At 35.3% G+C, this 27337-nt stretch overlaps 1 protein-coding gene across 3 annotated transcripts in view; it reads right to left on the minus strand.

The window, feature by feature from the left end:
* The window catches only part of LOC128855314 (cadherin-99C), a 297926-nt gene that overhangs the window by 231821 nt on the left and 38768 nt on the right, over positions 1-27337 (minus strand). The window lies entirely within an intron of this gene.

Consider the following 27337-nt stretch of genomic DNA (forward strand, 5'->3'; position numbering starts at 1 on the left):
CCTATTTTTTCTTTTCTTTTTTGATGAACGCTATTCACCATTTCGTGCCAGCTAAGCAGTAAAGTGGCAAGCGTAGTCAAGTGCAATACCAACTTCAGAAGATTTTAAGGTCCCTGCGTCACGACGAAGTGAACAACAGTTGAGTGTAAATATTTAAACTTTTCGACAAGTATATGAGAAGCTTTGTGCATAGATGGGCAGATGAGCATAAAGAAGAGATATTTTTATGTAAATACATATGTATGACCATCACATACATATGTTCCGGCTAACATTCCAGCAGGAAATTATAATAGTACTAATGAATTAAGAACTTTGACAGGTCGGTGTGCCTTTTGTTATCTCCAAGAAAATGCTTAACTTTAGAATAATTATAATAAATGCACTAGGAGCTGATTTCTATTTTTCTACTTAAATTTTTTTATTTTTTGTTTTTTTTTTTTATTTAATTTTTCATTTTCATTTTCACTTTTATTTTTTATGTTTTTATTTCTTTAATTTTTTTTTTTTTATTCAAATGTTATAATAATATTTATATACATTTCATACCTAAACTAGCAAGTAATATGTGTTTAGTAGATCATGAATTCATGATTTAATCCTTTTCAGTCCTCTTGTATATATTCCTTCCTCACAAAGAGATGAGGCTTCAGCATTGATGTGTTGCTCAATCCCTTTGGCATACGTAGTGGCGCATAGATTTATATCTTCTTGAATAAAGTTCACCTGCAGGTCTCTGTGTATGCTGTCATACCGTATATACCAAAGGGCTTGAACTATATCCCGGATTACTTTATTCGGAAAACTTTGGATGATTTCAGCATTACATTTCGCAGTCCCACAGCTCAGCTTCATAGGTCCATACTGGCTTAAGGATTTTATTATAGATTAGAATTTCAGATGAAAGACAAGAAATGAAAGAGAGAAAGCTCATAGATTTGTAAGAAACTTGTGGGACCCAGCAACCAAACCTTGGATTGTTCTAAACGGTTCGGGCGCTGTAGCCGAATGGGTTGGTGCATGACTACCATTACTTAGACTCGTTAAAACCATTTGAAGTTCGGAGTCGGCTTAAAACTGCAGGTTCCTCCATTTGTGGAATAATATCAAGACTTACACCACAAATATGAGAAGGAGCACTTAACAGAAGTATTCGCGTGAATTATTCATTTGTTTTCTTTTCTGAACAATTCGGTAGAGCTGTGTATATAACCCATATTATACAAGGTGACTCAAAATTAGTCACCCTATCGATACAATTTATGAATTTTGCGATTGGCGTCGTACGCCAGTCATATCTAAGACTCGTAAACTAGACAGCTGCAGTATCCAAACAGCCAAGCAATCGAGCTCGTAAAGGTCAAATAAAGATTTCCTTAAGTCAAAATAATTTAATTTTTATTTACATAGCTAAAAAGTTACTTAAAAAACGAAATTAATTGAATTATTAATCGTACGCCAACTTTAGTTTAAATGTTTCCAAAAAAATGTTTTCATGAAAAAGTGTGGATTGTAAGTTCAATTTCGTATATAGGCAAGTCTCTGCTTTTTAGATTATTTTCAAATAATTGCATCTCTGTTTATAAATTACATTAGATTAGGTTGCAGCGGTTGTCCACTGCGCCTCATAGTCCATTGCGATGTCGCATGAGCAACTTGCGCTGATTTCTCTAATGCCATGGTTAACTTTTCCCAAACTTTAGAAGATTCCTCAAGACTCCTTCTTGTTAACGATCTTTTAACTCACTAAAGATTTGTCACCTAAGGTGGAAAATATTCGATTGGATAGAGCAGTCCTGTAGTACAGAAAATGTAAAATAACCTCTTCCTCTTCTCCGTTTAGACAGCTTCTGCAGAAGTCATGCATCTGCAAGCCTAGCCTGTGGGCATGCCTGGCTGATATATATTAGAAACATAAATTAACTTCAATAATAATTAATTTTTTCTTAAGTCCAAATATGATACATTAACCCTTGATTTTTTATTGAATTCGATAAACAACCTCAACTTCCAGCCCGTTTTCAACCAGCAACCTACTTTATTAGAAGCCATAACTACGACATAACGTCAGCGTCTCAATAAGTGAGTTTATTTTTGTCTTTCTCTCTCTCTGTATGTGTCTCTTTCTCTCTCTCTCTCTATGTCTCTCTCTCTCTAACAAACATTTTGTAGTCAGATGTCGCTGCTCGCGCTATGAGTGACAAACTGGTGCGCAATCGACATAATTACCAATCTTAAAATTTCTTTGACTCTTTCCTACAGGGATTGAAGGGATTACCACTTCTACGTACCTGTTTGCTTGTGTTTGAGTTGGGTGTGCGTGCATGATGATGACTCTTCTAGTACCAATAATTGTTTTTGTTGTTGTTGCTGTGTATAAATATTTACTTTTACCTCAACGTCAAAGCGCCGAAAAGGCAGTTAAGTTTTGTTTGTCTAAACTAGTTGCTTAACCAGATTTTTGTAGTTTCAAGCGATTTTAAATACACAGATTTTTAGGTGCTCCATCGCTGCACTCAAAAGTTTCCGTCAACTTCCTTTTTTATGAATTTTCTATTCAGTATTAATCTGCTCTTTGAGCAAATATTATTTCAATTTTCTGAAGCTCAACTTAGCGTCACGCTTTAAAGATACTCGTTTCCTGCTTTCTATGCATTTTTTTCTAATGTATTTTCACCACTTCTTACGTTGCACGTCATTCAGTCGCTCATATTTAAATTAGCTTCACATTTGTTTTCTTTATTTTAAATGTTTATTATTTTTTGCCTCCGTTGTGCTTTTTGGCAATCATAAATTCATTGCGTCTTTTAAGAAATGCTAATTCTTCTGAAACTGTCGCCAAAAATGTTTTGCATTTACATAAATGGTATTCGGGTAATCACCTTACATAGTGACATATCGACAAAGTATAAATATATTCATGTATTTGTTATGGCTGCTACTAGCCCGCATGTATTAAGTTATTAATGCTTACCGATTTCAATATGAATTCAATATTCAAATTTATGTCAGCGGCTATGGCCGTCTTAGTTGCATTGATCTCGACAAAAGCTATCAAAATATAGAAATTAATGGGTCTTATGAGAGTAGGATTTGAACAACATGAATACCATGAAATTGGGCATAAAAACATTTCCCCAACTGAAAGAGACAATCAAAAAAACAAAATATGATTTGAACTAAAATAAAAGAGTCTTCGTTGGGGATTACAAGAATTTACATGATCAGTGCGAAAAACTTTCACAACTGTAAAAGACATAAAAATTTGGGTGGTTGAAAGGTAAGAAAACAAAAATATGAATTTTTATGTAAATTTATTATTTTTTATTTAATATTCTCCTCTTCAACCTCATTACGATTATTGAAATGGTTATTCAATTTAAAGAAAAAATGCAACAGAAGCACATCGTTTTCTCTTAGAAGCTTATCCTGAATATGCTCCAGAGGTTAGAGTATGTCAGCAGTGGTTTGCACGATTTAAAAGTGGTGATTTTGACACAGAAGCCAAAGAGCATTACTCGATCAAGATCCAAGTCAAACATGTCAAGAAGAACTTGGAAAAACATTGGAAGTCACTCAGCAAGCCATTTCTAAACGTTTAAAAGCAGCCGGATACATTCACAAATAAGGAAAGTGGGTGCCACACGAATTGAAGCCGAGAGACGTTGAGATACGATTTTGAATGTCTGAAATGCTGCTTAATCGCCACAAAAAGAAATCGTTTTTGCATCATATTGCCACTGGCGATGAAAAGTGGACTCATTACGACAACCCAAAGCGTAAAAGATCATATGTGAAGCCAGGCCAACCAACCAAATCGACGCCAAGGTCGAATATTCATGGTTTGAAGGTAATGCTCTGTATTTAGTGGGATCAGAAGGGTGTGCTGTTCTATGAGCTGTTAGAATCGGACAACACGATCACGAGAGAGCTATACAGGCAACAATTGATACGTTTGAAGCAAGCAATAGCCGAAAAACGGCCAGAATGGGCGACGAGACACGGGAAATTGTTTTTGACATGCATGACAATGCTCGGCCACATGTTGCAGTACCAGTCAAAAATTATTTGGAAAATGCCAAATGGGAAATTCTACCTCAACCACCTTATAGCCCAGTCTTTCTGATTACCACTTGTTTCGGCCGATGCAGAATCACCTTTCTGGAATACGGTTCACCAACGTTGAAGGTATTAAAAAATGGCTTGATGACTTTCTCGACGCAAAAGATGAGAAGTTTTTTTGGGATGGAAGCGATAAATTGCCTGAAAGGTAGGAAAAAGTTGCCGCTTCCGATGGACAATATTTTGAATAAAATATTTTTTCACTTTTATACTTAAATAAATGTTGTTTTTTAACCAAAAAATAAAAAAATACGAAATTAATTAGTTGTACAGCCAATATTTAATCAAAATTTTCAGGCTTCAGCTTTGTAGCGCATCGAGTTTTGATATGTGAAGCGAAAGTTTCAACTGGCTCAAAAATTGCGTTCTGAAATTTAATTTCAAAGATGCTGATTAAAAAGTATGAAATTTTGATAGAAATTTTATGAAGCATTTTTCGATTTTTACCAAGCTTAAAACGTTGATTTATATGATTTTTGTAGGAAAATAAACTATATTTTCATAAAAAAATTATTGAGCTTAAATGATTTGGCAGACCACGTACCAGCTGGCGGCACTCAACAGAAGCTGAAATGAAATCCCCTGGATTATCGTGGAACGAACTAAGATCCCTAGCATAAAATTGTGTCCGTTGGCGAAGAGGAGTGATTGACGCCCTATGCCCCAAATAGGATATATATATTAAATAAGAAACAAATAAATTGCCGAAACTTGTCAGTAAGTCCACGTGCTACAGTTATTTAGCACTTAATTATACAATGCGAATGACACGGAGGGTAGAACATGATGAAACCACAGAGCATATCTTGAGCAAAGGACAAGAGTGCTCATATTTAATCGATATCAAATGGATCTAAATGAAATCAAGAGTGCCCCTGTTGCAGATATTCTGAAATTTGTCCCCAAGACGGATAATTTACTGAAAGAATTTGGCTTTCAACCAATTCCCAACCTGAGGTGGAGAACATCTACATGGGCTAAATAGAACCTCATATAAATAATAAATTTGAGGGGTCCCGGTGGGCTAGAGCTCAAAAATTTAGGGTATTTTCAGGATTTTTTTTACAATAAAAATAACGAAAAACGATATTTAAATTTTTTAGGCCTTTTATTTAACTTCTTTTACATGCAAAAATGAAAAAAATTATTTTTTTTAATTTTAATAATTAAAAAAAAATGGCGCTGAAGTTGACCCTCCCGAAAAATTGGACCTAGCCGATGTTGCCTATTTTGGCTCTTATATTTATCTGAAACACGAAAACCAACAAAAATATTAATCAGTATGACTGTAACTATGTCGAACACTAGAAAAAAAAAATTGACAAAATGAGGCGGTTCTGAATTTGACACTCTAAAAATCGGGGTTTTTTTCAGTTTTTAGTACTTTTTTTTGAGCGTTGACAGCTCTGATAAAAATGTCTGCTTTCCTAGTACGAAGATTTATATTGCATTCGCAATATTTGAAACGAGATTCAGACTATTACTTTCTTTCAAGAAAAATACAAACTTGGACTCAATCGCAAAAATAATTACAAATGTACCCACATTTGCTATGTACAGGAACACCACAGCATTGAAGATGAATCATTAACAGAAAACGAAAAACCTGTTAATAATACAGATTTTGAAGAGAACGATATTCCAACTGAAAAACGACTTCATCTTTCTGCCGCAACAGTTTATGCAAAATGGAGTACTGCCAAAATGTTCCACATAAAGCCTCATTCATCTCAGTTATCTCTGAAATAAAAACTTTTCTAACTTTGTATTTCATATTACTTTAAGTTTACTTACATTTACTTCCCAGTTCTACTAATCTCCAAAGGCTGTGCTGCCAAGCTACCGACGAAAAACAAAACGAACAAAATGGATCATAAATTGAATCAGATCTTCATCAGAATCACATCGATCACATTGCTGTTGTTGCATTTGGGTACAACATTTTTATCCCGATGCGAATTATTGAACACTGGATCACAGCTGTATAGTATTTCATTTACTTTGTACTTTCATCTCCAACCCAAACGAATTTAGCTCTCATATATTACTCTGTCATAACTTTTGACTCAATCTTTCCTTTCTGGGTCATTTCATCGCACCACTCCACTTAAATGTGCATTATTTTATTTAGTTTTAGATTATTCCATTGTTCCAATTCCCGTCAACCGTCTAGTTTCATTTAATTTTCTATTCACATTGAAAATATTTGGTCTACATTCCCCCATTTTTCTGTACATTACAGCTTATCAATCTTCATTTGATTTCATCAAATAATTTTCAATACTAAATCTCCTTACTTCCCTGGCTTCTTTCCATTTTTTCTTTATGTGCATGCAGGTAAAAAAATTTGTTCATTTCAATTGCTGAACCTTGTCATCAAGTCCGCATTCTTGTAGTGTCAATGAAATAAAAACACAAATGTGTATACTCACATATCCACACGCGTACCAGTGTGCACCGCTCACGTTTTGGTATAGCAACCGGTTTGCAATGACATTTCATCAAATGTCATGTCAATCAGTCGTAATAGCTTGTCAAGCAGGCATTTCTGTTTTTTCTTGCGGCAAACGTGCAGACGATGTTCAAAAGACCCTGAAATTTCAAACTTTGGACAGTAAACATCTGTTTTATGTGTAATTGCTGTTGAAATTCTAAAATGGAATGCAACCATGGATATTAAGCAAACGTAAATGCCTTTATGTAAGGCTTTATGTCGTTGCCTGTCACATGCACGAGTAATAAACCAAATTGGTCAAAGAGCAAAGACGAATTGCCTTAAAGCCTAGTTTCGTAGCTGAAATAAATATTTGATTAATTTAATGAATCATCATCTATTATTTTTTTGTTCTTGAGTAAGAAAATTGCATAAAAGGTTTCGATAATGACAAATTTGGTTGGAGAAATAGCAGCGCATGTGACCCTTACATCTTAAATCCGCAGCTGATTTTCCATGTGAGCCAAATTTAACTTGATCTTATCAACTCGAAGAAAGTATTTCTATAGACAATTATGTTCAGTGTTTAGCGTAGTAAGATATTAACTCCTTACATCGTGATCCATAAAGGATCAGCAATCATAGTCCACGGGCTATATGCTATTAATCGTCATGAGTGATTTAATACTAAAAGTGATATATTTTTTAAATCGGAAGCTGTAACTGATTATTTACGTGCGAATCATACTGGTAGTAGGTTCTAGATTCTGTACGACCAAAAAACAGTTTTTCCTAACAGTGGTAAGGAAACCGCCGAGTGCATCCTTGCCTTGAAAAAGTTCTGTTAATTAACAGTCACAATATTTGAATATTCATTTTAAAATAATAATAATTTATTCCTAACAAAGCTAAAAATATTACAGATATATGCAATTAATTTTTGTATGCTTGTCTTGTGCGGATGCATCCAGTGATATGACCGCCAACAAAAATATAATCTCAATATTGTAATTCGAGTGGGGGTTTTATTTTAAGCCTCTTATGACGACTGTCTTCTGTCATTATACATGATGACATGACGGGTTGCTGTGTTTTTTATTTCCTCTTTAACTATCGGTATTTTGAGATCCCAGTGGATTTGGGCATTGGGGGCATACGAGGGGCAATTTATTATCTTCCTGAGTACTTTAGACTGAAATCTATCTGGTATTTCGAAATTTGAGTTAGATGCAGTACCCAATAGCTGGTCCAAATGGGTTTGGGAATGGCCTTTTGCAAGAGAATTTTGTTATATAGCGACAATTGGGATTTTTTGTTTAGTAGCCTGTAGAGAGAAAAAAATTTTACACCCAAAGATTTTCTTTTCATGAGAATGAAAGTATTCCATGTTGATGTATAAATACTTAGTTTCGTTGGATTGTAGTATCTTGCGAAATAAGATTTGCATTAGTTTTGAGATAATCGAGAGTAAACTTATCGGGCTGTATGATTTGGATTATTTGAACTCTTTTCTGGTTTTAAAATCATGGTTATTTGAGCAACTTTTCACTGAAGTGGGACAAATCCTTTCAGCATAAATGAATTGACGAGTTGGGTGGAAAATATTAGAGTTTTGCTGTTATTAATCGCAACTAGGTTTTTAATTAATCGTATTTTTGGGTTCTAAATGGAGTATAGCAGCTTTTATTTCTTTCTTTGTGCACTTCCTTAGTGGCAAACCCATTTGGTGAGTCTCAGCTAAAAAAGGAAGAAACTTGAAGTTGTATGGCATATATGGGGGTGCTTCGTCTAGGTTGGGAACAAAAACTTGAGAGAGATGTTTAGAAAAGCACTTCGCTTTCTCAGCTTTAGTTTTTGCCCATGTTCTATTTAACTTGATAATAGGAGGGATTTGTTGAATTGGGTCTTTTAGGCTTTCGGTCGCTTTCCGCAGAGAATCTGTCTGTTGCTACTCGGTTTATCTCAGTCATAAGCAGTTCTTTAAACTTATAAGCTATTTCAGGAAGTTTTTGTCTTATGGGCAATGAGAATGTTGTTTTTTTTTAGTTTGGCTCTTTTGTATTGGAGAGCTATATTTGAAAGGTAAATTGAAAGATATCAAAGTTGTTTTAATTTTTTACGCCTTGAAAGAAATTTCTTCAAAAATAGATATTTATGTGCTTTAAATTATTAAACTTAATATATTTGTATTGAAAATGTTGAGTTAACTAAATAGTATATTGGCCTAATAATTCTATCATCTCACTTCTCTCTCAATTCTGCATGGGTGAACTATGAATTGACGACTTTATGAGGTCTACCCTGAGAATACTTTGGTCTGAGATAGGCTCCTGCAGAGTAGCTATGGGCTTTGTGAAAGAATCAAACAGGAAATTAACGACCTTTCTACTAAAACTTGAACGGAAAGACCTCAGAGTACTGGTGGGTGTAATCATACGAATCATTGTCGATCCAATATGAGTAAAAAGCTGTTGGGAGGAGGGATGTTCTGAGCATAAAGTTCATAATCTTCCTCTTCCGGATGTCTTAAGATTCATCAATGAATCCAAAAGGTTCGCAAAGAATGACCTTCGTCTTACCATTCATACTGCATCTATCCTGTCTCTCTATTCCTTGCCATCTAATCTATCTGGGTGTAGTACAATGGTACTCCTAGCTGAGTGCTTGGACTTGTCCAACCCACCACAATTTTAATATAATCTAAACCTGTTGAAAAGTGCAGGCAGGTATTTGGTAAGTGAAGGAAATATTATTTAATTATTGTAGCCTGCTCTTGAGACTTGAATACTTTCGGGAATTATATATTATTATTATTGGGTGAATAGCACACTTGCAAAAGTCTCATGGCTGTGGCAGCGGTACACTTTTACCATGGCAAAATCGAAAATCACAAAAGAATCGTTTGTGAAAAGACAGATTGAAAAGTGTCTGTGAAAACGAAAATGAAAACTTGTTTCTCACTTCATGTTTATACAGAACGTGAGTTGACTCCCAGACCCCATAGAGCCAAGGCTCGTTTGTCAAGAATTCTTCGGTACCATTCGGAACATTTTTTTTCAACATTTGGAATTTTTCTTTTCATAAGCAGTATTGGAACTGGCTGCCGCCGTAGCCGAATGGGTTAGTGCGCGACTTCCATTCAGAAGAGCAAATCTCCGGTCATGAAACACCAATTTATAGAAACTTTTTTTAACAGCGGTCGCCCTCGGTAAACAACGGCAAGCCACCGGGTGTATTTCTGCAATAGAAACGAGTTTCATAAAAAACTAGCTGGCATGCGAAGAGAGCGTAAAATTGTAGGTTCCTCCATCTGTGGACGCACACCACAAATGAGTGGAGAAGCTCGACCAAACATCCAAAACAGGGTGTAACCGTCGATTATATATTTTAATATATATTTTGGAACTGGCGATCTTGGTGCGAACAGCCTATAAAAGATTCATAAGTCCACACCAAGTCTTGTCAAGTAATCCTTTTTATATCTGCTCATATTGAATTTTTATTTAAAGTAGTCGAAATGCCTTTAGCTGATTTCAAAATTAATCAACTTCGTGATTGCTTTTCTTTCGTAAAAAAAAACAAAAACGACAAATTTGAGGAGAAATGAAATGAGCGCAGCAGGCGGGAAACTCGTTTAACGATTTTGGCTGAAAAACTAGACCGAAAACTCGACGCCGACACTATTGCCCGTCAGCAACAATATTTTACGGTGTTGCGTGATTCATCATTTCAAGCTAAACTGCCTTTAAGTAGACTTCTGTGCTACCAAAGCACAGGCCACTTTTGCTAGAGCGTTGACAAAATGAAATCACCTTCTGGCCATAGAAGCAGACTGTGGTGGCCTATTGCATGGTTTTCAGAAAATGGTAACATATGCATGCATACATGTGTGTATGTATATATGTGTGTGTGTGCTCAGCGTTGTTTGTGCCAATGAAGTGTGCCAACAACAAGTTGTAGTAATAAATTACGCGATATTAAAATTAGCTGCAGCGCAATACGAAAAAAAAATAACAGAAACACCTAAAACAGAAATAGCAAAGTGAGTTAGTAGAAGCGCAAAAGTTAACGCAGTTGTTTGACTTGAGGATACAAATACATTATGACTACAAACAGAGTTACTTGTGTTATAACCTTTTATATGTTAGATATACGATATTAAAATAAAACAGCAGCATTAGCAGAAAAAACAGCGGCAGCACATCTGTGGATGCGGTTTAAGCCAGCACTTTGCATTTTACATTTTGCCAAGTGCGCAAATGCAATTCTATCGCACTGCCCGTGGTTAGACGAAACTGGCAAAGGGACACACCTACTTGAATTGCACATTCATATCTTTTTCTGTTGCTGTTGTCATGCTCATGTGCATGTGTGTGTGCAGCAAAAGTTAGTACATACTTAAGCACTCATTACGTAATTAGTCAGTGTGCCCGTACTTTGTATGCAGGTAAATCTCTAATGACAAGTGCAGTCGTAAGTTGTCCGTTTGTCAACGACTACTTAGTCGAACATTTGTTAGCGATTATTTGAGTAATTTGAAAATCTTATTTGAAATTTAAAAATAAATATGTGACGTATTTTTTCAATTGAAAAACAATCATCATAAAAAGATTTATTAGTTAGCTCGTTTAGAAGAGTAATTTAGCAACAATAAAAGTAAATATTATGCTTTTTTATATTTATAAAAATTTCGATGAGTAATTCTGTCGAGAAAATACTATTCAAGTACGTAATAGCTTCTTGCAATTAACATATTTTTCTGCGATAAGTCGATGAAAACTTCAAAGATCAAATTCCTATAAGACTTGGAAAGCCGAAAATTTGCTTGATGGGCAAAAAATATTACTAAAATAGAAAGCCAAAAAGTTTCGAAGAATATTAGTCGAGAAATAATAGCCTAACCCAGACCACTGAATTTTTTAGCTATACAAAAGATAGAAATAAAAAATCTGAAAAGGATTCCGTAAAAGTCATCAAAATTATAAAATTAATGGAAATCATTAAAAATTAAATCAAAAGTATAAAATTTATAATTTTTTTTTTTCAATATAATATAAATAAAAATAGCTTTTCTTTGACAAAATTTCTTTTTTTTCTTTTGATGTATTGGACCTACTGCAGCAAAAATTTTGAATTCACGCAAAACGCACAGAAATCGATGAATATTCTCTACAAACGGAGATTAAAAAAAATGCAATATTAAAAAAAGTTCAAAATTAAAAAACAAGCACAAAAAAAAAACATTTATAGAAAACATACTACAAAATAAACAGGCAAAAATTCATCCACTCCTATGATTTTATTCATTGATGTATCAACTACTATTCACCAAATTCGGCCTCTAAACACTTCCATTTGTTTCCAGACCTAAAAAAATGGATGCATGAAAATCATTTTTCACCAAATGAGGAAGCCATAACAGCTGTGGAAGCGTATTTTCCAGCTCTTCCAGATTCTCACTTTAGGCATGGAGTTCAGAAATTGGAATCTCATTGGAACAAGAGCATTGATGTTCAGGGAGACTATACTGAATAGTAAAGTGTATTTCAACCATTAAAATTGTGGTTTTCTTATCGAACCGCAAAATTTATTGAACAATTTTATAATTATACAAGCCAACTTTAAAGTCAAGTTGGGTGCATGATGACCGAAGGATCATTCAATTACTGCTTCATGCTACTGATGAAATTTATCAGGTGGCTAATATCTAAGCAAGCAAAGATATGAAAGCGAAGAAGCCAAAGTCTTAGCACCACGAGAGTCGGGCAGCTAAGGAGAATATTCTGAGATGATTCCACCAAATTCTCCATGCAGATGACACAAAAAGCCCTCTGAGTAAAGCCAAGTCTCATAGCAAGCATATTTCGCAAGCAAAGACCAATAAAATTCGATTACCCTTCATATCTCACGAGCGGCTCGCATCCACCCGCGGCCAGAAGAGTCTCACAATATTAAAATTATTTGTCTAACGCTCTTTAATTTGACACGAGGCCCACCTTTCTTGGAGCAGACCATAGGTAGTTAAAAAGATCCCTAACTTACAAGTCAATCGGTCAAGATTTGTTCGAATTATGAGTTAGGCTGACTCAAAGAAAACTGTACCAAAAAAAAAAAAAAAGAAAAAAAGAAGACTTTTTAAAAGAATTTATTTTGCAGAAAAAAGAAGTAGCTGAACGCAGAAAGGCTTTCTGTGTAGGCATCCTACGAATGTCGTATTCATATATAGTATTCATCATACGTATTATCACTTGCGCATCAGTTATGTAGATGAGCTGGACGCCTTCTCAGTTCAAAGGGCAAATACAAGGAGTAACCCTAAAGAGTACTTGTACGCTGAGAAAAAAAGTGGTGTTGAAGTGACGAGGAGAAGGTGATACAGAAATCGTTGGTGGCAAACAGCACAAGAAGATTTGAAGTCCACTGTACGAAACAGCAAAGGTACTTCTTTATAGCATTCGCCTCTGGATATGCTACGAAAAAAATCCGATTTCATCCATAAAACAGCCGGTCATTAATACCATATGTTATTCGGAGTCGACATAAAACTGTATGCTCCTCAAACAAAAATCTTCTTTGGTTAAACATAATTCTTTTGCTCTGGAACTTATGTCATACGGAAATACCTGGAAGTGAAATTTATGGTCACAGTTTTACCTTTTTCAGCCATCAAAACCAACGTCAGTAATTGGTTCAAGGCAAAATATGGATGGCTTAGACTTTATTATCGTGTCTAGTCTCACTGGATGGATGTGGCTTCAGACTACATTTATGAGTGCAAAATTGAGTACTCCTGTAGCTTATAATATGATTTTGAGATAATATATTGATATGAATTGAGAATGAAAAATAAGAGTAAAAAATTATACTAAAGCCTCTGATCTCATCCCAGATTGGAGGACATTATTAGAGATATAGTAGGACGATTGTAGAACGTCACAATACTTAGAGTAAGTAACTTGAATTGAAAAGATTTTTTTTTTTAATTTAAATAGATATATGAATATACATATATATCAAGGAACGAGTTAATTAAGATCAGCCTGGGGTATAAGCACATTCCCTCTGGGTTTCTTAATGAAGCAAACATTTTTGAAGTGAAACTTCTTAGGCGTCGATGGACGAGCGAGAATGGAGAGTAAAATTTCAAGGCCATGCAACGTTTTGGGGATTTTCGTTCCGCGAGAGAGAAAAAAGATATAACGTAGAGGAAAAGGAGAGAGAGAGCTATACCTTGTATATATCTTAGATACTCTTTAGGCTATTTTTCCTGAGTTTTTCCTTGTGGTTGCTAATTTATAGTGATAGATAACACTGCCTACTTCTTGGCGCTTGTTTGTTGGTGTAAACTTGTAGGAAATATATTTTTGGTGCCTACTTTTTTGCGTTGTATTTCCGTGGTGCCTACTGTTTGGGGCGTTTTTCAGTCTCAATTTTTTTGGCGTTGTTTGTTTTGGTGCCTACTTTTTGGCCCTTATTTCCGTTTCCTGGCTAGTGCTTCTGCGTACTATAAAGTGTTATCCATTCCGGCGTCGGCTTTATTGGTATTGCCTTGCGGTAATTTGTGCCGTTACTGCGGTCCTGGAATCGCTACTTTTTGTACGGGTGATAAACGCTCGGAGTAGTGCGCGTTGTTGCCACGGTTTGGGTCCGGCGTTTACCTACACTGGTCGACTCTTCTCCGTTTTTTGAAAATTTTGTCTATTTGTATTCTCTGCAAATGTGGTAAATGTATTTAGATGTATGTTCTTTCTATTTCTCTCTCATTCTCTCTCGGGTCTCTCTCTCTTTCTTTGTCTGCCTTGAAATTTTCACTTCTGTTATGTGTACTACGCTACACGCACTTTTTTTTAAGTCGTCTGCATATAATTTGTGCCTGGCATGAAAAGCAATTATTTATTTAATTGCAAATGATAACGCGAAATACAAAGAAAATTATGATTGAATAAGACATCCAAAATACTACCTTGAGTAGCAGAAGATTCACCCTCAATTATAACAAAACAATTCCTTTCACTTAGATAAGATTTTAACGCTGGAAATAAAATCGAGTGTAAACCAAGAGAGCCCAGTTTACACCAAAAATCACTGTATATGCAATCAACTTGAAGTCCACACAAAAAGGATTAAACAAAATATTCACTGAAAACAGGGAACCCACTCGTTACAAATCCATACAGGTTGGAAGAAATTAGATATTTCCTAGCAAAGTATACTTTTTCTTTAATAATAGTTTCGAATAGTTTAAAAGTAGTGCACAGCTTTGAAATTTGTCCATAGTTACGCATATTCTTCGTATAGTCACTTTCAAAGATTATAGTAACTGTTGTCACTTTGCAATCATCAATGAAAATCTCGGCTGAAAGGGATTTATTAAAAACAATTTTTACTGGAGTTGCTGTGATGAGAAATTTCTTATAGAGAAGTACCGAAAGGGCGTCCAAATCAAAGCTTAAATCGCATCTAAAATGTCTCCATCAGGGAGATCTAAATTACAAAAAGTATGGCATGGATGCTGAGCAGGTTGGAGGAAGATAATAATACTTAAGTACACACATGCGTACACACTTATGTACGATATCAATATCAAACATTTTACAGTGCCAGTTTCGTTACTTAATAGTCCACCTTGTATATGAAGGTAAGCATCGAATACTTTTCACAGCCAAGCAGCAGTAGTAATTTATTTTATAACATTTTTTTCCATCTAAATAATTCCACTCTACGACCGGTGCACTTGTAGAAGCCATAAAAAGCGGATAATATATGGAAAGACGTCCAAAGTGCAAAGAACCTACGACAGCATTTACATATAAATATAGATATTTGCATAGCTATAAAATTATAGAATCATAGAATATATGTATGTGTGTGTGTACTTCTACGTACTACGCTGGACGCGTTTAGCTTAACGGGTGTTGTAGTCTGGCGACACGTCTACACTTTGTATGAAAACAAGTAACGCATTGAAATTCATTGTCGTAACGTTATACAGTGTTTTTGTAATTTGTGTTTTTGTAATTTAAATTTTTTTTTATTTCCATTTCTTTTTTCACTGTTCACTTTTTTTTTTTCATTTTCATGGGTTTTTGTCACAGTTAGAGTGCCGCCGCCTCAGTTGCATTTTAATTGGTGAATATTTTATGCTTGCAGCAGGCGCTTGTCGATTATGCCATAAAGGGGCTGGTAAAAGAAAGATAAAAATGTAAAAATAAAAAATAAAAAGTAAAAAGTCAAAAAACACAAGTTACTAAACATAACAACAAGAACAACAAAAACAAAGCGAAGCGAATTGTCCGCCACATTTGAATGATGTCTTCGCCGTGCATTGTGCAACAGTCACGTACACACAAACCGAAACTCATATGAGGCATATTTGTATGCGCTCATGTTTGTGCCACATATGCCTGTATTAGTGTCTGTTGTGCTTCACCAAACAATTACAACTCGTATTTGAACTGCTTTGCATATGTAGATATGTATGTCTACGCGTCGTGCAATGTTGTCACAATGGCTATATATCGAAATTGTCGCCGAATTGTCAGCTTAATTGCCAGGTTTGCGTTTGAAGTTTTTTGTTTGTTTATGGTTGGCTTGCTTTTGTTGCAAACAAGCGATTGAGCGATTTTTATGTTTCAATCAGCGTTGACTGGCTTGCATAAAAATTAGAAAAACAAAAACAATACTACGCGTTTGTTTGCCTTTATTTATTCAGTTGTTTGTGTTTTGGTTTTTCTCTCTTTTTTGTTTTGTTGATACAAATACGATAAAAGAATTGCACGAAGAAAATTTGCTTTGTGTGAGCAACAGAAATTTTATTTTTCTCAGCCAATCAGTTGCAAATTTTATGCTTCGCTTTATATATTAATATTATTATAATTCTAGCGTTGCGTAAGACTACTTTCACATGCCCTTTTTATGAGTCTATAAAATTAATCGGCAGATATTTATTTTCTTTGGATTATTTCTAATTCCATCTTTATACCTATGCACGTTTTTGCATTTCGCTTTACCAGTCTCGTTTGCTAATATCTTTGATTGTAATTGGCAGTTTTTAAATACTAGGTTTTCGAATGAATTTTGCGGTGCGATAAGAAAGAGCGTTGCTACTACCTTAAATTTTTTTTATGATATTATGCTCGCCACTCCTCATATGAATCTTCAATCTTTATTTCAATCTGCGAATTCTTTATTTACAAGCCATTTAGTACCGACGTGTTATAGTATTTTCTCCAACGGAAAAAATCAGGTTTCTTCCAGTGATTAAATTTGTATTTTTGGAAGGTGTAAAAGCAAAGGAAATGTATGGATGAATGTTGAAACTATATAAGGACTTTTCGCCAACAATTAGTGCAGACGAAAAATGGGTTGCAGAATTGAAAACTGATGACCACAAGGCTCGAAAGCGTTCCACGTCAAGGACGTCTAAAACACCAACAATACGAGGAATCGGAGCAAAAATACAGGATTTCGTATTGGAAAGTCGTCGAGTGACTGAAAAGTATTTAATAGTGGCCCTACGCATCTCATTGGGCAGTGCAAGCACCCTTTTGACTGAAGCATTGGGTTTCGGAAAGCTCTGTGCGCAATGGGTGCCGCATTGGCTAACAATGGAACAAAAACACATTCGAATGAGACTGTCTCAGCAACAGTTAGAGCATTTTTGGAAGGATTAAGTGGATTTTGTGTGTTGATTCAACACTATGGATGAGATTTAGATCTATCATCATACTATTAAATAATAACAAGAGACTAAGGAATGGGGTGAGCCTGATTATTCGGCTCCGAAACTAGTTCGTGTCCAGAAATCGGCCAAGAAAGGTGGCGCATCAGTTTTTTCTGATGCCAAATGAGTTTTATTTATGGATTACTTGAAAACTGGTTAAACAATAGATTCTGAATATAATTGGAAGCTTCTGGACGAACTGAAGGAAAAAAATCGTGGAAAAATATTTAGTTTGCAAAAAACAAAATGCTTTTTCATCAGGATAATGCACCGTGTCACAAGAGCATTTTGGCAATGACTACAATCCATGAATTAAAGTTCATCTGTTTCCTGACATAAAAAAGTTCAAGTGCGGAAAGCGTTTTTCATTAAATGCTGACTTTATAACAGCTGTGGGAGCGTATTTTGCAGTCCTTCCAGATTCTCACTTCAGGGATGGAATTTATAAATTTGAATCTCGTTGAAACAAATGTATTGATCTTCAAGGAAACTACACTGAACAATAAATTGAACTTTAAACCACACAATTGTGTTTTTCTTATTGAACCTCAAAACATATTGAACAACCAGTAAATTTATTTACCTCCTTCAAAAAATATCCATCAAAGTTTCTATGGTAACCAATACACACACTTCAAAACTTCTTCCAGTCTTCACAAATTATTCTGTTTTTGAATTTCCTTTCATAATCTTAATCGTTTTAGAATATCCGCGATGCAGTCACTCGAGTTGTGTGAACAGGAAAAAGTTGAATGTAATCATGTCAGGTGAATGCATAACTTGAAGACTGTAACTAATAATGTCGAATAAAAAATATTCAAACACTTAAAATTAAGGTTGGATTACTTTTAATTTCGGTGATTAGTTGAAGAGATGTTATTTTTGAATTATAGTTTATTTTGATGCTGACAGTTCTTGGGCGCACAGGATCTCAGCCTCGGGAAAATCGTTCAGAAGAATCCATTGACAAATTAGTTGAAGGCTAACAACCAACCGCTTTTCAGTATGAGAATTTAATTTTATTAGAACAAGTTGAATTGATCATCGCGTTTGAAAAAAAAAATCTTCCATGTTTGTGGTTCGGCAACCCTGGAAATTTTATTAGCAAACTAGTACTAATAGATTTTCTATTTCAATATTGCCGGTTTTATATTTGGACTATTTTAATGGGAGGATTAAAACCTCAGAAAGGCTGTCTCACATAAAAACATCACAAACTAAATTTTCCTCAGAGCAAATAAAATTCAAAAACTATGCATCATCTTATATAATACAAATACTAAGTTCTACTAAAGCTGGTCTTCTAGTTAAACGGCGGATGTAATGAGTTCTGAAATTCTTTGAGTATAAAAAGTCCAGTTGCACCCACACTTCAATTTACTTATGCTTTTTTACTTTTTTTGCCTACGCTTTATCTAATCTCCAACGTAGCATCTGCCAAATGGTATTGACTTCAGTAAAAAACAGCTACCATTGCACTACTCAACGCTTTTCTCCCAGCATCCAATCCTTTTTCAACTCAACTCTTTGTGCTTATGTGCCCACGTTCATATACATTCATAAATGCAGTTATGTGTGTGTTTACCGTTTGGCGCGCTCTTTTTATTAGGTTCATAACCTTTTGCTTTACGAGTATTTCATAGCATCCTCTTGCGAAATAGGTAAGTAACTATTTCCTGGCATTTCTACGCTGCTGCTCGATTGCCATTTTATTTGTTTGTATTTTTTTGTTTTTGTAAGGCGCATCCAAAACTCCAACTAGTGTTCATAACTGCCGCTGTGTTTGCTCAATGATTGCTCAGTTGGACAACTCTCACTTTACAACAGAAACAAAGAAATAAAGAAATAGAATGCGACGGACAGAAGGCACAAATATATTAAATAAATGTCAAAATTTATGAGCAGTCATTACGAGCAATAAGGAAGATATGCATGAATGCGATGAATAACCTAAAAAATACACACAGAAAAAAAACTCCCGACCAAAAAGTCAAAAATAAAATAAATATAAAAAACAAAAATATTATAAAATACATACAAGTATAAGTATTCCCAAGTAAATAAATGGTATCTAAGTTCGGTCTGAACTTTGTATACTCTGCAAATTATATAATATGTAGTCATTGTTGTCATTAGTCATAGTCACAGTCATAGTCATAGTCACAGTTACAGTCATAGTTATACGGAAGGTTACAGCCATAATTATAGTCATAGTCCAAGTCATAGTAATATAATCATTATAGTCATAGTTATAATCAAAGTCAAAGTCATATTGTAGTCAGAGTCATAGCTAAGTAACACTCACAGTCTCAGCCCTACCAATCATCATAGTCATAATCATAGTCACAGTCATAGTCACAGTCATAGTCATAGTCATAGTCATAGTCATAGTCATAGTCATAGTCATAGTCATAGTCATAGTCATAGTCATAGTCATAGTCATAGTCATAGTCATAGTCATAGTCACAGTCATAGTCATAGTCATAGTCATAGTCATAGTCATAGTCATAGTCATAGTCATAGTCATAGTCATAGTCATAGTCATAGTCATAGTCATAGTCATCGTCATAGTCATAGTCATAGTCATAGTCATAGTTATAATTATAGTCATAGTAATTCGCATGATTATAATCATAATGATAGTCGCAGTCCTAGTCATAGTAATAATTACAGTCATAGTCATAATCAAAGTCAAAGTCATATTGTAGTCATAGTCACAATCCTAGTCAGAGTTATACTTAAATCATATATAGGATCCTAGCCATACTAATTAACCTACTAAAGTGGTGTTCATTGTCATATTCTCAGTCATAGTCACAGTAATCAATACAGTTATACTATATATACTAATAGTTGTAATCAAAGTCATATTGTAGTCAGAGTCATAGCTAAGTTACACTCACAGTCTCAGCCATACTATGTAATCATTATAGTCATAATCATAGTCATAGTCGTAGTCATTGTCATAGTCTCAGTAATAGTCACAGTCATACTCATAATTATCGTTCTGGTGATAGTAGATAAACGTATCGAGTCACTGACGGTCATAAGCAATGACGCAATTTCGCCTATACGAAAATGGTTGTTAGCAGTAAAACTGGAACTTGCAGCGCAGAAGACGAAAGTAGTATTGCTAAGCAAAAGAAGATCGTGATAACAGTAGACGAGCGCTCCATAACGTCTCAGTCGAACTTGAAGTACCTAGGACCCATCATTGACTCAAGAATAACGTTTAAGGATCCTTGTGAGGCAATTAGCAAAAAAGCTCAGCTAGTGCACAGTGCGCTTTCAAGACTTATGCCAAATATAGGAGGGCTTCGGGAAGAAAATCGAGAGCTGTTTTCAATTGTCATCACAACCGTGATACGCAGTGCTGATCTGCGCAAACAAGAACCACACAGAGACTAAGCGGGCTTAGAGTTGCAAGCGCTTATCGCATGATTTCAGTCGATGCCATAGCAGTCATATCGAAGAAAATCCCAATAGATCTCTCGGTCAAATAGCTGCAGAGGCTGTATAATCTAGAGCGGGGAATACTGCTCGGTGTTATTAAAGAAGAAGAGAGGCAGCAAACCATCAAGCAGTGGCAGCAACGCTGGGACTTTTCTAGAAATGGTCGTTGGACGCACAAACTGATACCAGACATAGCGAAATGGTATTGAAGGATGCACGGCGACGTTAATTTGTACTACTACTGAGCGATCATGGATGTTTTAAAGAGTATCTACAACGCTGTAATTAGGAAAACGACCCCTGTCGCCCGGCCTGCTCTTCCGGTGCACGCGTTTCGATACCGAAAGAGAAGACCTTTTTAGGGTTTTTGGCGAGCATCCCACAGATGCAAACGTGCGATAAACCTGCAAACGTGCGATAAACCTATGCCATTTACAGCTTGATCTACAGGCTGGTAGAAATATTGAAGGGTCGTTGGAGGACGAACACTGGACAGATTTTCATATTGACAGAGACTGACTAATTTGAGTTAACATATTCCATAACGGCCCACCGACGTATTACTAAACGGCAAGATTCCGGGCGGATCAACCATTAGGTCAAGATTATGTTTTAGTTCGGGTTAAAGCCCCACACCGACGGTCGCAATGGCTATAGGTTTCGGACGATTCCCTCCTACTAAAAAAAGAACAAAAAAAAGTCAAAGTTATAGTCACTGTCATACGGCTTCGATTCTTATTGTGGTCACATCTTTTCAAATTACAATATAAAAACCCAGCTACCTCATGTCAGCATTTCTGCTGTGAAAAAAAAGAAAAACTTCTCATAAAACCATCTGCCGTACAGAGGGGGTATAGAATCTATAGAGCAGATCTTTTGTCATACAACATCGCATAGATCACAAGACGGAGGTCACGCCTGGGAACTACGTATAGAAGGCAATCATGACTCTATCGACTCCGCTCAATCTTCTACTCATTTTCGTATACACACATACATATATCTACACCTATACACCTATGCCTATACACATATATGTATATCTATACCTAGTGCATGAGCACTTAGACGCAAAAAGGTGCATGATTTGAAAAATCGAAAAAGTTGCATAAAAAATCTTCCCAAAAAGATTCTCACCCTGTCGCCGCGCCTATTCTACTCTACTCAGCGTTTGCTTTTTTGTGTTATTTTCCTAATATTTGTATTTTGCACGTGGCCAGCGGCCAAAACGCTGCTGCCGCTGTTTGACATTTTCTTCCACTGCCAGAGACTTAGTGTTTGCCGCACTTTGGGCCGGTTAGTCTGTTCTCTGCACCCATCCGATAATGGTTATATAGCAACAACAAAAAATGCTGCCACCAAAACTTCGTACAGCTCGTTTTAATGATCGTCATTTATAAGCCATTCACTTCCATTACTTTTGCTTATGTTTCTATTGCTGTTGTTGTTATTATTACAACCGTTACATTGCTATTGCAGTACTGGTATTTCTTTAATTTTATTTTTAATTTGTTGGCTGCTCGCCACTTGTGCTTGGTATTTAGCTGAGGGTTTGGCTTTTTCTGCTGCATTTAATTGGCAGTAATGTGAAGTGAAGATTTTATTTTTGAAGTTATAAAGCAGTGAGCAACCTTTGCAGTATAACCAAACTATCAAGGCTTACTTTTATTAAGCATAAAGTTCGCATTTAAAATTTTGTTATTCCTTCAGTTTTGGGTGGTGGTCCAAGGCATCTGAAGAAGGCTGTTGCATTTAAATGCAAAAGAAATAAATTTTTAGTAACACCTGTCGTTTTTTTTTTCAAATCATAACTAAGATATTTGTCCAACACAAAACATCGGACCCTATAATTTGATTTTTAATGGCCTGTCGAGTACTACGTCGATCAGAAGAGCTGCTTTCCAATATTGGAATTGCCGAAGTTGGAGTTGCATCCGAAATCAAACGGGGCAGTAGGTACTACTCTTTGTGGCTTCTAAGCACTTTTTGTCTCGCGTTTAGTTTCAAAACCTGGAAATTTTAAACTCAGCGAGTTGTGTAGAACCCAATTAAACACAAAAACATCGAAAGCGCTAAACCATGAGCGCGAAGCTCACTCATTGCTACTTCACGCCCAAAATATGCTAACCGTCAAAGGTTGCAATTTGCGTTGGAGTTTCGGACAATTAAAAATGCGGGGCCAGTAAAGATTTTATCTTGTTAACAAGACAATTAAAAATTAACGAAAAACGCTTAACATCAAGTAGGCAAACCATAAAAATAATATTAACTATTTAAATATAGAAACAACTGTTGTACATTTCACGTTTGCGTGTAAAGAAAATTGCGATTAAATGTTCATCAATTTTTGAACACGAAGCTGTATTTTTGCGTTGCAAAACGGCGTGTGTGGCAATATGTTTTTGTTGAGTTTTTCGATAGAGCAAAAAACGAAAAAACAGAAAAATAAAAAAAAAAAACACAAAAACAAAAAAAAAAAAATTAAAATAAAATCAAAAATTAAAATATTAAAGAGAAAAAGAATTTTGAAAAATGAAATATAAAAGATTAAAATATATAAAAAGACAATCATAAAAAAGGAACGCACGGTTACTAAATAAAGATTTCATCAGATTGCAGGTACTTTCTGCAGTAGGGCTTTTTTGACTCACACCTGACTACTATAAAGTTCCCTATGCTCAAAAAGTACCGGGAAACTGATGTTGACTGTTTTCTACGATTGCCAAGGCGTAGTGCACCATAAGTACCTGCCATCGACCCATACAGTCAATAAAAAATATTATTTATCCGTTTTGAAGCGTTTGCGAGATGCTGTACGTCGCAAACGACCGGAAATATGGGCAAACAATTCTTGGATTTTGCATGATGATAACGCTCCATCGCACCGAGCCCAAATTGTGCTGGATTATTTGACCAAACATCAAGTAAATACGATCGTACAAGCACTCAGGCCAACTTATGGTGTACCTAACACACCGAACATACTAGTGGGTACGTCAATAAGCAAAACTACCATACTTAGGCTGAAGAGCAAAGCGATGTCATTCAAGAACATCCATTACATTCATTGAAAACAACTGTTTGGTGCGGCCTATGGGCTTGAGAAATCATTGGCCCACATTTTTTCAAACACGAGGCTGGCGCCAAGGTAACAGTAAACGGCGAACGCGCCATGATAAACGACTTTTTGATACCTGCTGTCGAAAATTGAAGCCCGTGATTTCCACAATATTTTATTCCAACAATAAAACTGTAATTGGCGTACCTACCTATCGAATCTAAGACGGCTTTGAAACAATGGATTTACTGCGTCGTCGTTTCAGTGAGCAATTTATCTCTTGTCTCGGACCAGTGGATTGGCCTCCAAAATCGTGTGCTATCACATTTTTCGACTCCTATTTGTGGAGGTTCGTAAAGTCTGAGTTAGTGTAAAGTTTGTGGAGAAACCAGGTTCGAGTGAGGCATTGGAAGCCAACACTTAGCCAATTAAGGTCATTCACGAGATAGTGACCGAAGTGCTCCAGCGAGTCATCCGAAATTGGTGCTTACGGATGGCCGAATTACGGTGCAGTTGTGGCCAACATTTGGAAGCAATTTTCTTTAAAAGAGTAGATTTCATAAATGGTTCTACACAAAAATAATAAAGATTGTCCAATGAATTTGAATTTTCGTTGTTTTATTTCAATTTAAAATCCGATGCCTCTAAATTGGTCACTTTTTATATACAAAAGTTTACAGATACATGGGTTTCAGAGATGCACAAATATTTAACCTTCTTTTAGAGCCTGCTGATCTAGTCGAAACAAGCGATGATTTTGGTTTTTAGTTTTTAGCTTTTTTTATGTCGCTCCCTGTTTCAGCAGACTTAAACGCATTTCTGGAGGATTACAAAATTTTTGCTATACTGCAGCAAATTAGTTGTACATATTTATTTATTTATTTTAGTTTTTTTGTAATATTTCAAGCTATTTTGTAATATTTTTCGCACCAATTAAGTAGCGTGGCAAATGATTTTCTTCTATCGGCGGTGGTTGGCTTGTCCTCTAAGCTCAATTCAGACTTTCGATGCGGCTTAGATGCCACTGCTGACGAGTAAGTACACCTGCTGAGTTAAAATTTAAATTTTGATTACTTTAAAACGCAAACTTAATTGGAAATGCGAAATATTTTTTAACTTTTTATTGCCATTAGTAAAGGCAGTCTAGTTGGAAAATGCTAAATAATTAAAAAGTTTTTTTTTTCCAAAAAAAATGTAGATTTATTTATTTTTTGTTTTTATTTATATGAAAGTTGGAAAATGCGAAATAATAATTTTTTTTTTTTAAATAACTCTGCATTTATTTATTTTTTGTTTTGTTTTTATTTATATGAAATATAATAAAAAAATTTGACATTACAGAAGTACGGCAACTAGCAGCTAGGAGAACTCTCAATTTGATACTCAGCACCTACTCTTTTTGCAAAAGGCAAAGCAGGTTAAAAGTGGGCGATAACGAAGGCCTCAATTCCTAAATACTTGTAGGTCAATGAAGCCCGATCGAAATGGCGACTTCTGTTTGGTGTGGTTGTCCAAAATATATCCCATTGCTAAACGAAACCTTATGGTAGAAATGAAGCTCAAGTTTATAATCGTTTTCGGCCCACCTAACGAGCATATGATAATCAATTCCTTCACGAGCTGAATCTTATAAGCTCATAAAATAAAATCTTTACGTGAAATCTTCCCTGTACCTTCCCGCATTCGATTTACGCTTATTCTAATTGCTGTAACTAAGGTAGAAGCAACTAATTGGGGTATACAGCAACGTTGAGTTCTTTAACCACAATAATTCCTTCACTGAGCCATGTTCGACGTTTGTGAGTCATATGAAAGACACATATGAATGTATCCATGTATGTACATTAGTTGTTTATAATATTTAGTAGACATGGTGGGAACACATTTCATGGTTGCTCGATTAGTTGACGCGAGGGTTAGTCTGATAGCAGCAAACTTGACGGCAGATTTCGCGAAGTGAGTCAAGATTTTATCGTTGTATTTTTGGTTTATCACTAGAATCAGTATTGCGAACATCCCAACAAGAACACTTCAAAAATCTTTAAAACCAACTTGATAAACACTTTTTGGTATAAAAATGGCTATAAAAAAGGCAACATTTTTTTCGCATTTTCCAATTAAACACCTTGAATATAAAAATGGCATTAAAAAATTAATAAATATTTAATTTTAATTCCCCATTAATTTTGCATTTTAAAGCAATTAAAATTTAAATTTTCACTCAGCTGGTGAGCTAAGTAGTCAGCAATGGCAGCTAAGCAGCATCGAAAGGTCAGAATTGAGCTTAGAAAACAAGCGAACCAGCGCCGATTGAAGAAAATCATTTGTCACGATGCTTAATTGGTGCGACAAAATATTATAAAATGGCATGAAATATTACAAAAAAAAAAAAAAAAAAAAAAATAGATAGATAAATAAATAAGTACAACCGATTTGCTACAGTATAGCAAAAAAATGTAAACCTCCATAAATGTGCTTAAGTTAGCTGAAACAGGGGGAAAAACAGAAAAGAAGCAAATAAAAAACGAACGAACAAAAAATAAGCAAAGAAAAAAATTATATAAAAAAGTACGAAAATGGATTGAGGAAACTCGGCATCAGCGTAATTCAAGAAATTAGTTACAATTCGGTTGTGAAAAAGCAAACAAATAAATGGCAAATGTCTCAATCAGCGCTGGTGAAATTGCTTACCGCGGTAAGAATGGCCGAAATGTTACGAAATATTTCGGTTAAGCACAGCAGAAGTACAAAAAAAAATTTAAAACTGGTAAAATAAATACTCAAAATCTCATATAAAAACAAACTGCTGACCAATTGCTGTCGTATTAATTTCCGGAATTGTGCGGCAACCCAAGCAGAAAAAATTGGTCATTGGCTATTGATTGCCAGCAACAATAATCAGAGTAAGCAGCACGCAAGCCACAAGCCAAGTTAATGAACTCTCTGGGCGCAACATACATTTTTTTCTCATTCGATAGCTTTTTTAGCTGCAATTTGTACAAGAGAAACGATGAACTTACAAGTATAAATCGGAGAATGAGAAAATGAGTACAGAAGATTAAAGGCTGCGAACGGAAGTATTAAATTAAATGTGAAACGTGTAATTAAATTAAATTAAATTAAAATTTAGGTTAGTTTGGCTTGACAATTCATTGAGAATAGACCCACGCCGGAGCAGCGCTTGAAAATTATTAAATTTTATTGAAAAAATCATGGTTCAATTCGAGAGATTTTTCCGATTCTAACCACATTTCATGGTGTTCGTATCTGTTTATCAAGGCGATTAATTCGATAAAATCTATCCGTCGCTTCCACAACACAATTCAAGTCATTTGTGAAAAAAACCAGTAAAGCCAGAAAAAGTCGCCGTTCAATGCAGTTTACAGGCCAGTGGAATCACTGGAGCATATGTTGATGGTCATGGAGCATCGCATTGAGGGAGGGAGAGAAAGAGAGATGGTTTGAAATGTTAGGTAAAAACCTTCAGAGCAGATACGAAATTATGAATCTGATACTAAATTAAGCATTAAATTTGGGATTATGTCAA

Source organism: Anastrepha ludens, chromosome 2, assembly GCF_028408465.1.
Source record: "Anastrepha ludens isolate Willacy chromosome 2, idAnaLude1.1, whole genome shotgun sequence".
NCBI classification, from domain to species: domain Eukaryota; kingdom Metazoa; phylum Arthropoda; class Insecta; order Diptera; family Tephritidae; genus Anastrepha; species Anastrepha ludens.